This window comes from Bufo gargarizans, chromosome 6, assembly GCF_014858855.1.
Source record: "Bufo gargarizans isolate SCDJY-AF-19 chromosome 6, ASM1485885v1, whole genome shotgun sequence".
NCBI classification, from domain to species: Eukaryota; Metazoa; Chordata; class Amphibia; order Anura; family Bufonidae; genus Bufo; species Bufo gargarizans.
The window spans coordinates 235430975-235444314 of record NC_058085.1 but is presented as its reverse complement, the minus strand read 5'-3'; the positions used below and the strand labels follow the sequence as shown (position 1 = coordinate 235444314).

Genomic DNA, 13340 nt, shown 5'->3' with positions numbered 1-13340 from the left:
AAAGGACCAGCAGAGGAGCACACAAGCTATTTAACACATATTTATAAATATAATGTGTTAAGAGGCTTGTGATTTGTTTTTTTCTAATTTTGCTACTGTTATGAATTGTAATATAAATATCTGATATGCAGGATGTATTTTTATTGCTACAAATTGAACATAATTAAAGCAGAGTAATTAATCACAAAGACAAAATGTTATATATTGTCAAATATTTATTTCTAATTACAAATAAATGAAATTTTGTATTGAAGCATGGTGTAGCATGGGTAACATACTTAATATAACAACAGTAAACAACATCGCTACATTTTGCAACAGTATGCATAGAACAGCCAACGTTAGTGCGAAGGTTGAGATTGCTTCCTTCTCACCAGATCAGAAATTCTTGGGGCAGTCTTTGCAAGAGCACACCGAAGATCATCTTCCACAACAAGTTTACTTCTGTATTTAGACTTGATAACCAACAAGCTGGAAAACCCTGTTTCACATAGATAAGTTGTTGGAAATGGAAGAAGAAGGCGCAACACAGTCTCAGACAGAACAGGATATGACTGCAAATGCTTGATCCAGAATTTTGTAACTGCCATTGTAGAGAAATCAGTTCTCGCTGCATCGTTGTTAATAAGTTCAATGAACTCCTCTTGTGCTGTCTCAGGAACATCTTCAACTTTGACTGTGAATGGGCTTCTGGCCAGAGCAAATGGGGTGTCCGGTAGATTTGGAAAGTACAATGAAATTTCATCTTCAAGCATATGCAAGTGTTCTTTCACAGAAATTATCATTGTAATTCTTTTGTCTGGTTCAATGCCATGTTCCTCAAAGAAAGCAGCTAAGGTAGGCAACATGTAAATATTATTGTTATCCAATTTTTTTTGCCAAAGCTGAAGTTTCATTTGGAATGATCGAACCTTTTCAGACAAATCAAGGCACGTTGCATTTGGTCCTTGCAGTGATAAATTTAACTCATTCAAGATGACAAAGATGTCAACCAAGTAAGCTATTTTCTGCAGTTCACTTTTATCGCTGAAAAGTGCCTCAAACTGTGATTTTGCCTTCTGATTAAAAAAACATTCTGAGTTCATCACGAAGATCAAAAACACGTTTTAAAACTTTTCCTCTTGATAGCCATCTCACTTCGGTATGAAATAACAAAGCATTGTGTGTCGCATCCAACTCGTTGCACAGTTGCGAAAAGAGTCGACTGTTTAAACTGCTCGCCTTTACAAAATTGACACAACTTATGACGCTTTTCATAACTTCCTGTAAATTTTGTGGCAGCGTCTTCGTTGCTAATATTTGCCTATGAATCATACAGTGAGTTCCAATGACTTTTGGTGACTCATTCAGTACCAAACGTTTAAATCCAGATCGACATCCTAGCATAGCTGGAGCACCATCAGTACAAACACCACAAACCTTTTCCCAAGAGATCTGATGCTCTTTCAGAAATGATCCAACTTTGTCAAATACATCATGTGCAGTAGTTGTCGTTTCAAGAGGTTTGCAAAAAAAGAAACTCATCTTTAAAGTCGCCGTCATTAATATACCTCACAAAAAACAGTAACTGTGAACAGTTTGCCACGTCTGTAGATTCATCAAGCTGGATACTAAATATTGGAAGTGGAGCAGATTTAATTTCCTGTACTACCTGACTAAGAATATCAGCCGACATATCATCTAATCGTCTGCGAACAGTATCGTTAGATAAGGAAGTTGCATTCAATTTCGTAAGATATTCGTCTCCGATCATAACTCGAACAATGTCTTTGGCCGCTGGCAACAGTAAATCCTCAACAATGGTGTGAGGTTTCATAGCTCTGGCAATTCTACGTGCAACCAAATATGAAGCTTCAACGGCTGCTACGTTTTGTTTGTAATACTTGCCACCAGTGTCAAGTCTGGCTTTTTTGAGTGCATCAGCTTTGCTTCTAAAATAGTTGGTATCCCTGCCGGCAAAGCTCGGATGCTTGCTATCAAAATGGCGTTTTAGTTTGTTTGGCTTCATAGATTCAGCTGATAGAACTTCACAGCAAATAACACATTGTGGTTTCTCAATCCCTACTGTAATTATTGAGGTAAAACCATACTGTAAAAAATCCTCACTATATTTTCTTATTTTAGGGTTCTTCTCTACACGATCCATTGTCATGGGATGGTTTGTTATCTAAATGAAAATAATATATGACAATAGCTGATGAACAATAATTCAAGTGTCGCCCTGTCTTACCTCCAATGCCTTTAACACAGCAGCTGCTTTCTACAATACCTGCTCTCTGCAGATGTGTGACCAGTCTGCATAAATACAATGGCGCCAACCCCAGTGTCGGACTGGAACTCCCGTGGCCCACCTGGAGAATTGGGTCTGATGACCCACCAAAAACACGCACAGACACCAATACACCAAATGTTAATTCAAATACACAAGTATTCATTCATAACCACAGAACTTTAGCATAAATACAAAATATTTGTAAACCAAATAAATAACTTTAAAATAAATAATAAACAACAAATACCCCCTAAAAAAAAATCAGTGGTGCGCACAGTACCCCTCAAATAAATAACTCAGTGGTGCTCACAGAACCTCCCCCCCCCCCCCAAAAAAAAAAACTGTGGTGCTCAGGGTACCCCTCAAATAAATAAATCAGTGGTGCTTCAAGTCCCCCCCCCCCCCCCAAATAAATAAATCGGAAGTGCTCAGGGTCCCCCAAATAAATAAATCAGCGGTGCTTCATGTCCCCCCAAATAAAGTAAGCCTTGCTCAGCCAAATAATTAAAATAAAATTAGCCAGGCTCAGCCAGGCTCAATTAAATCATTGGTGGCAGTGGTGCTCAGCGGCGGTGTCATTAACGAAAAAACTCGGACCTCAGCAGACAGGCAGCCCGACTTACCAGTCCAGACGTCAGGCTCCTTCAAGCACAGGCAGTGATAGGACATCAGTTCCTGTGCGCGAGGATAAGGGGCCGCTGCCGTTGTGCGGGCGAACCACAATAGGAAGTAGGGCTGCACAATATGGGAATTTTGTGCGATTGCGATTAGGGCCCTAAAAATTGCGATAACGATATGCGATGCGATATTTTAAGGGAATTGTGCTAGAGGTCTATTTGCTTGGATTTTCCCATATGAGCCGCTGACGCGGCTGGGTATGACATAGTTATGGGGGAATCTGTGGATGACGCTGAGTTATGGGGGAATCTGTGGATGACGCTGAGTTATGGGGGAATCTGTGGATGACACTGAGTTATGGGGGAATCTGTGGATGACGCTGTGTTGTGGGGGATCTGTGGATGACACTGAGTTATGAGGGATCTGTGGATGACACTGAGTTATGAGGGATCTGTGGATGACACTGAGTTATGAGGGATCTGTGGATGACGCTGTGTTGTGGGGGATCTGTGGATGGCGCTGTGTTGTGGGGGATCTGTGGATGGCGCTGTGTTGTGGGGAATCTGTGGATGGCGCTGTGTTGTGGGGAATCTGTGGATGGCGCTGTGTTGTGGGGGATCTGTGGAGGGCGCTGTTATATGGGGGATCTGTGGAGGACGCTGTTATATGGGGGATCTGTGGAGGACGCTGTTATATTAGGGATCTGTGGAGGACGCTGTTATATTAGGGATCTGTGGAGGACGCTGTTATATGGGGGATCTGTGGAGGACGCTGTTATATTAGGGATCTGTGGAGGACGCTGTTATATTAGGGATCTGTGGAGGACGCTGTTATATGGGGGATCTGTGGAGGACGCTGTTATTTGGTGGATCTGTGGAGGACGCTGTTATATGGGGGATCTATGGAGGACGCTGTTATATGGGGGATCTGTGAAGGACGCTGTTATATGGGGGATCTGTGGAGGACGCTGTTATATTAGGGATCTGTGGAGGACGCTGTTATATTAGGGATCTGTGGAGGACGCTGTTATATGGGGGATCTGTGGAGGACGCTGTTATTTGGTGGATCTGTGGAGGACGCTGTTATATGGGGGATCTATGGAGGACGCTGTTATATGGGGGATCTGTGAAGGACGCTGTTATATGGGGGATCTGTGGAGGACGCTGTTATGGGGGATCTGTGGAGGACGCTGTTATATGGGGGCTCTATGGAGGACGCTGTTATATGGGGTATCTGTGGAGGACGCTGTTATGGGGGATCTGTGGAGGACACTTATGGGGGACCTGTGGATGGCACTGTTATGGGGTGGAGCTGTGGAGTACGCTGTTATAGGGGATGTGTGCTATGACACATAGGGCCATGAGGGGGGCCAGCATAAGACATATAGCATCTTATGCTGGTCCCCCTCATGGCCCTATGTGTCCCCTCATGTGTCCTAAACTGCGCACATAACTGTCTTTGCGTGTAAAGTATGTTACTCCTGTGTGAAACAATCTCTCTCCTATTTGTAGCGTTATACTACCCTACCTCGTGAGATTTCCCTACCTCCTGACTTCCTGTCGCACTGCTAATGACGGAGGCGTTCCTGAGTTTTGACGATCTGCGCATGCGCAAACTAACAGTTTATGGAAAATCTCAGCCGAGTTCAGCTTTACACCGGGACACTGCGCATGCGCAGGAGAGCCTTAGTAGGGAAATATTACGGCCCAGTGCGCAAGCGCGGCTAACTCCGGCTGGCGCATGCACAGTGTCCTGGTGTGAAGCTGAACTCCGCTGAGATTTTCCATAAACTGTCGGTTTGTGCATGCGCAGATCGTCAAAACTCAGGAACGCCTCCTCACGTCATTAGCAGTGCGACGGGAAGTCAGGAGGTAGGGAAATTTCACGAAGTAGGGTAATGTAACGCTACAATCGTGCAGCCCTAATAGGAAGCCTCAGACGACCCTCCGGAAAGGGCCGATCGACCCCAAAAGGGGTCGCGACCCCTAGGTTGAGAACCGCTGGTCTAGGAGGAATGAATCGACCGCCTCCGGACCGCAATCCTATTTTTATTTTTTGTGGGAAGGAATTATACGGGCACTCATGGTGGATTTAAGGGAATGGAATTACCGGTAAGACTAATTACGCTTTTCCCATTTCATCCACCATGACGGCCACAATGAGAACTAACAAATATTAAGTAGGGTGGGATATGCAGAACTTTTTGGCCAAACTGTAGGTCTGCAGAGGCGGTTAGGCTAAGGCGATAGTGTTTAACAAAAGTATTTAGACTGGACCAAGTCGCAGCTCTGCAAATTTGGTCCAACGATACGCCTCCCTTCTCGGCCCAAGAAGAGGCGGTGGCTCTGGTAGAGTAAGCTTTAATACTCCCTGGGCATGACCGTTCCTGGAGGGAGTAGTAGAATTGTATAGTGGATCTAGTCCACCTAGCTATATAGGATTTTGATAGCTTCTTTCCTTTATTCTTGCCTGAAAACTGAATTAAGAGGTTATCTTTCTTTCTAAAATCTTTGCAGGCCTTTAAGTACTGTAAGACGGTACTTCTTACATCTAGGAGTTTTATCTTTCCCTCAATCTCCCTATCCTGAAAGCTGGAGACTGAAGGCAAAACAATCTCCTGTTCACGATTGAAGTCAGAGACTATAGGTAAGAATCCTGGATCTAGTCTTAGTCTTATATGATCCTCAAGAATCTGGAGGTAGGGCTCTCTACAGGAAAGTGCCTGAATCTCCCCTATAGGTCTTGCGGAAGTGATGGCTATCAAGAAGGCTGTTTTGAAAGAAAGATATTTGATCAAAATTTCAGATAAGGGAACAAAGAGCGGTTTTGTTAGCCCTTTAGCACTATGTTTCGGTCCCACTGAGGAATCCTGGACTTTAACGTTGGTATTAACCTAGTGGCAGCTCTAATATTTTTTTTTATCCATCTATGTTCTGCAAGACGTACATCATAGAAGGTAATTAACCCCTTAAGGACTTGGCCCTATTTCACCTTACTGACTTGGCCATTTTTTTGCAAATCTGACCAGTGTCACTTTAAGTGCTGATAACTTTAAAACACTGCCGTATCCAGGCCATTCTGAGATAGTTTTTTCGTCATATATTGTACTTCATGACACTGGTAAAATGAAGTAAAAAAAAAATCATTTTTATTTATAAAAAAATACCAAATTTACCAAAAATTTGTAAAAAAATTGCAAATTTCCAAGTTTCAATTTCTCTACTTCTATAATACATAGTAATACCTCCAAAAATAGTTATTACTTTACATTCCCCATATGTCTACTTCATGTTTGGATCATTTTGGGAATGATATTTTATTTTTTGGGATGTTACAAGGCTTAGAAATTTAGAAGCAAATCTTGAAATCTTTCAGAAATTTTCAAAAACCCAATTTTTAGGGATCAGTTCAGGTCTAAAGTCACTTTGCGAGGCTTACATAATAGAAACTACCTAAACATGACCCCATTCTATAAACTACCCCCTCAAGGTATTGAAAACTGATTTTACAAACGTCATTAACCCTTTAGGTGTTCCACAAGAATTAATGGCAGATTTTCCATTTTAATAATTTTTTTCCAGTTACAAAGCAAGGGTTAACAGCCAAACCAAACTAAATATTTATGGCCCTGATTCTGTAGTTTACAGAAACACCCCATATGTGGTCGTAAACTACTGTACGGGCACACGGCAGGGTGCAGAATAAAAGGAATGCCATACGGTTTTTGGAAGGCAGATTTTGCTGGGCTGTTTTTTTTTATACCATGTCCCATTTGAAGCCCCCCTGATGCAACCCTAGAGTAGAAACTCCAGAAAAAAGTGACCCTATCTAAGAAACTACACCCCTCAAGGTATTTAAAACAGATTTTACAAACATCGTTAACCCTTTAGGTGTTCCACAAGCGTTATTGGCAAATGGACATGAAATTTCCAAATTTCAATTTTTGGGCAAATTTTCCATTTTAATCCATTTTTCCCAGTAACAAAGCAAGGGTTAACAGCCAAACAAAACTCAATATTTATGGCCCTGATTCTGTAGTCTATATAAACACCCCATATGTGGTAGTAAACAGCTGTACCGGCACACAGCAGGGCACAGAAGGAAAGGAATGCCATACGGAAGGCAGTTTTTGGAAGGCAGATTTTGCTGGACTGTTTTTTTTTTTTACACCATGTCCCATTTGAAGCCCCTCTGATGCACCCCTAGAGTAGAAACTCAAAAAAAGTGGCCCCATTTTAGAAACTACGGGATAGGATGGCAGTATTGTTGGTACTAGTTTTGGGTACATTTGATTTTTGGTTGCTCTATATTACACATTTTGTGAGGCAAGATAACAAGAAATATCTGTTGTCACCGTTGTTATTTTTTTGTTATTTACAACATTCATCTGACAGGTTAGATCATGTGATAATTTTATAGACCAGGTTGTCACGGATGCGGCGATACCTAATATGTATACATTTTTTATTGATGTACAGTACAGACCAAAAGTTTGGACACACCTTCTCATTCAAAGAGTTTTCTTTATTTTCATGACTATGCAAAATTGTAGATTCACACTGAAGGCATAAAAACTATGAATTAACACATGTGGAATTATATACATAACAAAAAAAGTGTGAAACCACTGAAAATATGTCATATTCTAGGTTCTTCAAAGTAGCTACCTTTTGCTTTGATTACTGCTTTGCACACTCTTGGCATTCTCTTGATGAGCTTCAAGAGGTAGTCACCTGAAATGGTTTTCACGTCACAGGTGTGCCCTGTCAGGTTTAATAAGTGGGATTTCTTGCCTTATAAATGGGGTTGGGACCATCAGTTGTGGAGAAGTCAGGTGGATACACAGCTGATAGTCCTACTGAATAGACTGTTAGAATTTGTATTATGGCAAGAAAAAAGCAGCTAAGTAAAGAAAAACAAGTGGGCATTATTACTTTAAGAAATTAAGGTCAGTCAGTCCGAAAAATTGGGAAAACTTTGAAAGTGTCCCCAAGTGCAGTCACAAAAACCATCAAGCGCTACAAAGAAACTGTCTCACATGCGGACCACCCCAGGAAAGGAAGACCAAGAGTCACCTCTGCTGCGGAGGATAAGTTTATCCGAGTCACCAGCCTCAGAAATCGCAGGTTAACAGCAGCTCAGATTAGAGACCAGGTCAATGCCACACAGAGTTCTAGCAGCAGACACATCTCTAGAACAACTGTTAAGAGGAGACTGTGTGAATCAGGCCTTCATGGTAAAATATCTGCTAGGAAACCACTGCTAAGAACAGGCAACAAGCAGAAGAGACTTGTTTGGGCTAAAGAACACAAGGAATGGACATTAGACCAGTGGAAATCTGTGCTTTGGTCTGATGAGTCCAAATTTGACATCTTTGGTTCCAACCACCGTGTCTTTGTGCGACGCAGAAAATGTGAACGTATGGACTCTACATGCCTGGTTCCCACCGTGAAGCATGGAGGAGGAGGTGTGATGGTGCTTTGCTGGTGACACTGTTGGGGATTTATTCAAAATTGAAGGCATACTGAACCAGCATGTTTACCACAGCATCTTGCAGCGGCATGCTATTCCATCCGGTTTGCGTTTAGTTGGATCATTTATTTTTCAACAGGACAATGACCTCAAACACACCTCCAGGCTGTGTAAGGGCTTTTTGACCATGAAGGAGAGTTGACCTGGCCTCCACAGTCACCGGACCTGAACCCAATCGAGATGGTTTGGAGTGAGCTGGACCACAGAGTGAAGGCAAAAGGGCCAACAAGTGCTAAGCATCTCTGGGAACTCCTTCAAGACTGTTGGAAGACCATTTCAGGTGACTACCTCTTGAAGCTCATAAAGAGAATGCTAAAGGTGGCTACTTTGAAGAACCTAGAATGTGACATTTTCAGTTGTTTCACACTTTTTTGTTATGTATATAATTCCACATGTGTTAATTCATAGTTTTGATGCCTTCAGTGTGAATCTACAATTTTCATAGTCATGAAAATAAAGAAAACTCTTTGAATGAGAAGGTGTGTCCAAACCTTTGGTCTGTACTGTAAGTTTTACACAATGATTTCTTTTTTTTAAGCAAAAGAAATCATGTTTTAGTGTTTCCATAGTCTGAGAGCCATAATTTTTTCAGTTTTTGGGCGATTACCTTAGGTAGGGTATGATTTTTGCGGGATGAGATGACGGTTTTATTGGCACTATTTTGGGGTGCGCGTGACTTTTTGATCGCTTGCTATTACACTTTTTGTGATGTAAGGTGACAAAAAATGGTTTATTTAGCAAAGTTTTATTTTACATTTTTTACAGTGTTCATCTGAGGGATTAGGTCATGTGATAATTTTATAGAGCCGGTCTATACGAACGCGGCGATACCAAATATGTATACTTTTTTTTATTTATGTAAGTTTTACACAATAACAGCTTTTTTAAAACCAAAAAAATGATGTTTTATTGTCTCCATATTCTGAGCCTTATTTTTTTTTATTTTTTGGGTGATTGTCTCAGGTAGGGGCTCATTTTTTGTGAGATGAGGTGACGGTTAGATTGGTGCTATTTTGGTGGGCAAACTCCTTTTTGATCGCTTGTTGTTGTACTTTTTGTGATGTAAGGTGACAAAAAATGGTCTATTTAGCACATAAAAAAAAAAATATATTTTATGGTGTTCATCTAAGGCAGTGGTTCTCAACCTTTCTAAAGCCGTGACCCCTTAATACAGTTCCTCATGTTGTGGTGACCCCCAACCATTACATTTTTTTCCTTGCTACGTCATAACAAATTTTGCTACTGTTATGAATTATAATTTAAATATCTTTTTGACCCACCAAAAACACGCACAGACACCAATACACCAAATGTTAATTCAAATACACAAGTATTCATTCATAACCACAGAACTTTAGCATAAATACAAAATATTTGTAAACCAAATAAATAACTTTAAAATAAATAATAAACAACAAATACCCACTAAAAAATAAATCAGTGGTGCGCACAGTACCCCTCAAATAAATAACTCAGTGGTGCTCACAGTACCCCCCCCCCCCAAAAAAAAAAATAAATAAAAAGATAAATCAATGGTGCTCAGGGTACCCCTCAAATAAATAAATCAGTGGTGCTTCAAGTCCCCCCAAAATAAATAAATCAGAAGTGCTCAGGGTCCCCCAAATAAATAAATCAGCGGGGCTTCAGGTCTCCCCCAAATAAATAAATCAGCGGTGCTCAGGGTACCCCCAAATAAATAAATCAGTGGTGCATCAGGTTTCCCCCAAATAAATAAATCAATGGTGCTCAGGGTCCCCCAAATAAATAAATCAGCGGTGCTTCAGGTCTGCTTAAATAAATAAATCAGAAGTGCTCTGGGTCCCCCAAATAAATTAAGCCTTGCTCAGCCAAATAATTAAAATAAAATCAGCCAGGCTCAATTAAATCATTGGTGGCAGTGGTGCTCAGCGGCAGTGTCATTAACAAAAAAACTCGGACCTCAGCAGACAGGCGGCCCGACTTACCCGTCTAGACGTCAGGCTCCTTCAAGCACAGGCAGGTATAGGGCATCACTTCCTGTGCGCGAGGATAAGGGGCCGCTGCCGTTGTGCGGGCGACCAACAATAGGAAGCCTCAGGCGACCCCCCGGAAAGGGCCGATCGACCCCTAGGTTGAGAACTGCTGATCTAAGGGGTTAGGTGATGTGATATGTTTATAGAACCGGTCGATACGGACGCGGTGATACCTAATATGTGTACCCCCCTCCCATTTTTTACCAATATTCTTTAACTTTATTTGGGGAAAATGACGTTTTTGTTTATTTTTACTTGAAACTTTTAATTTTTTTGGGGAAAAACTTTATTTTTGCAACTATTTTTTTCACTTTATTTTTTGTCCCACTTTGGGACTTGAACTTTTGGGAGTCTAATTCTTTACAATGCATTCCAATACTTCTGTATTGAAATGCATTGGCTGTATGAGTAATACTGTGTGTATTACTCATACAGCTTCCGGCTTGTAAGATCCAGGGGGTTGGATCTCACAGGCTCGTCACCGGAAGGCAGCGCGATTCCTTCCTTAGACATCGCGCTGCATTCCATGCCATCGGGTCCCCCCCTGCAGCCGCATGGGGACCCGATGGCACCACCCGCCGCAACCGCAGGTAAAAGCCGCAAACCGCAGGAATTGACCACATGAACCCTCCCCCCTCCCCACCCCCCGCGTAGTGACAGGATGCCCGCTCCATAGAAGTGAATGGGGCTGCGTGAAAAATGCATTGCATCCGCAAGTAAGTGCGGGTGCGATGCGTTTTTCACTGATGGTTGCTAAGAGATGTTGTTTGTAAACCTTCAGTTTTTTTATCACGCACGTGAAAAACGCATCAAAACGCATTGCACCCGCGCGGAAAAAACTGAACAACTGAACGCAATCGCAGACAAAACTGACTGAACTTGCTTGCAAAATTGTGCGAGTTTCACTGAACACACCCTGAACGCATCCGGACCTAATCCGTCACGCTCGTGTGAAAGAGGCCTAAGGGCCGCTTCACACGAGCGGATGCCGTGCGTGGCATCCGCTCCGTGAAAGAGTGCCAAGACCCGCTGCAGACTGCGGAGGCACGGAGCAGTAACATGACTGTTAATGCTCCGTGCCTCTCTGTGATCTCTTTACTTCGAAATCACAGTGACAACTGTGATTTCGAAGTAAAGAGATAACAGAGAGGCACGGAGCATTAACAGTCATGTTACTGCTCCGTGCCTCTGCAGTCTGCAGCGGGTCTTGGCACTCTTTCACGGAGCGGATGCCACGCACGGCATCCGCTCGTGTGAAGCGGCCCTAAGAGTACTAGGCCTTAAACCTAGCTCTAAGCCCCTTTGCAAAAAATCTAAGATCTTATTAATTGGAGGAGAAGAAGTATCAGGATGCTCTTTTTCTAGTCAACTGCAGAATTTTTTTCCATACTTTGAGATATATGGCCGATATTACTTTTTTTCTGCTGGCTTTCAAGGTAAGAATTACTTTTTCTGATAGACCCTGCTTCCTAAGGCCCCTTTCACACGAGCGTGACGGATTAGGTCCGGATGCGTTCAGGGTCCGTTCAGTGAAACTCGCACTATTTTGCAAGCAAGTTCAGTCAGTTTTGTCTGCGATTGCGTTTAGTTCAGTTTTTTCCGCGCGGGTGCAATGCGTTTTGATGTGTTTTTCACACGCGTGATGAAAAAACTAAAGGTTTACAAACAACATCTCTTAGCAACCATCAGTGAAAAACGCATCCTTCCCGTTTGCGGATGCAATGCGTTTTTCACGCAACCCCATTCACTTTTATTGGGCCAGGGCTGCGTGAAAAACGCAGAATATAGAACATGCTGCGATTTTCACGCAACGCAGAAGCGATGCGTGAAAAAACAACGCTCATGTACACAGACCCATTGAAATGAATGGGTCAGGATTCAGTGCGGGTGCTATACGTTCACGTCACGCATTGCACCCACACGGAAAACTTGCTCGTGTGAAAGGGAACCTAAGTGTTTCGCCCTCAAACCAAACAGCTAGTCTGAAAATCTGAGGATCTGGATGTTGTATGGACCCTGAAGCAACATGTCCTTCTGAAACGGGATCTCCCATGGTTCCTCCAATGCTAATTGTTTTAGGGTAGAGAACCAACTTCTTTTTGGCAAGTGTGGGGCTACTAAAATTACTGTTGTTGCCTCCTTTTATATCTTCTGTATAATACGAGGAATTAGAGGGATTGGAGGAAATGCATAGACTAGAGTCCAATCCCAACTTATCGATAGGGCGTCCACCGCCCATAGTCTGTCCCTTGGGTCTAGTGAACAGAATAGATCCACCTGAGTATTTTTTCTTGAGAACAGATCTATTTCTGGCTGACCCAAGCTGGATGTGATCTTCTGAAAGATGTCCTTGTTTAAGTACCATTCTCTAGGATCTATCCTTCTCTGACTTACAAAATCCACCTCTGTTTTCGGATCCCTTTAAGCGGACTGCTATTAATGAAAGGATATTTACTTCTGCCCATGAGAAAAAATTTCTTGCTGCTTCCCCCAATGTGCTACCATTGTGATGTTGTCTGAGAAGATCTTTAGGTGTCTGCCTCTTAAAAGACCTGCGCATCTGAGAGTGTCCTGAGAACTGCATATAGTTCTCTGTAGTTTGAAGATCTTCCTCTCATACTGCTGGGCCAAATTACCTTAACAAACTGGTCTCCTATTTTTGCCCCCCAGCCCAAGGCACTGGCGTCGGTTATGATCTGTATTTCTGCATGTTTGAGCCAATCTGTACCCCGGAGGAGATTTTTCTTTTCTTTCCACCAGTTGAGGTCTGTTTTGACTTAGTGGTATCTGAATCGTTTTGTCTAAGGTTGATTGTTCTCCATTCCATTCCTTTAAAATACAGTTCTGTATTACTGTTGTGTGGGACTGACTTCAAGGGACTGAGATTAGACAGGAGGTTGGATTTC

At 42.4% G+C, this 13340-nt stretch overlaps 1 pseudogene; it reads right to left on the bottom strand.

Annotated features, from left to right (window-relative positions):
* Window positions 1-341: 341 nt before the first annotated feature.
* Window positions 342-12799, bottom strand: LOC122942098 (annotated as a pseudogene).
* Window positions 12800-13340: the final 541 nt, after the last annotated feature.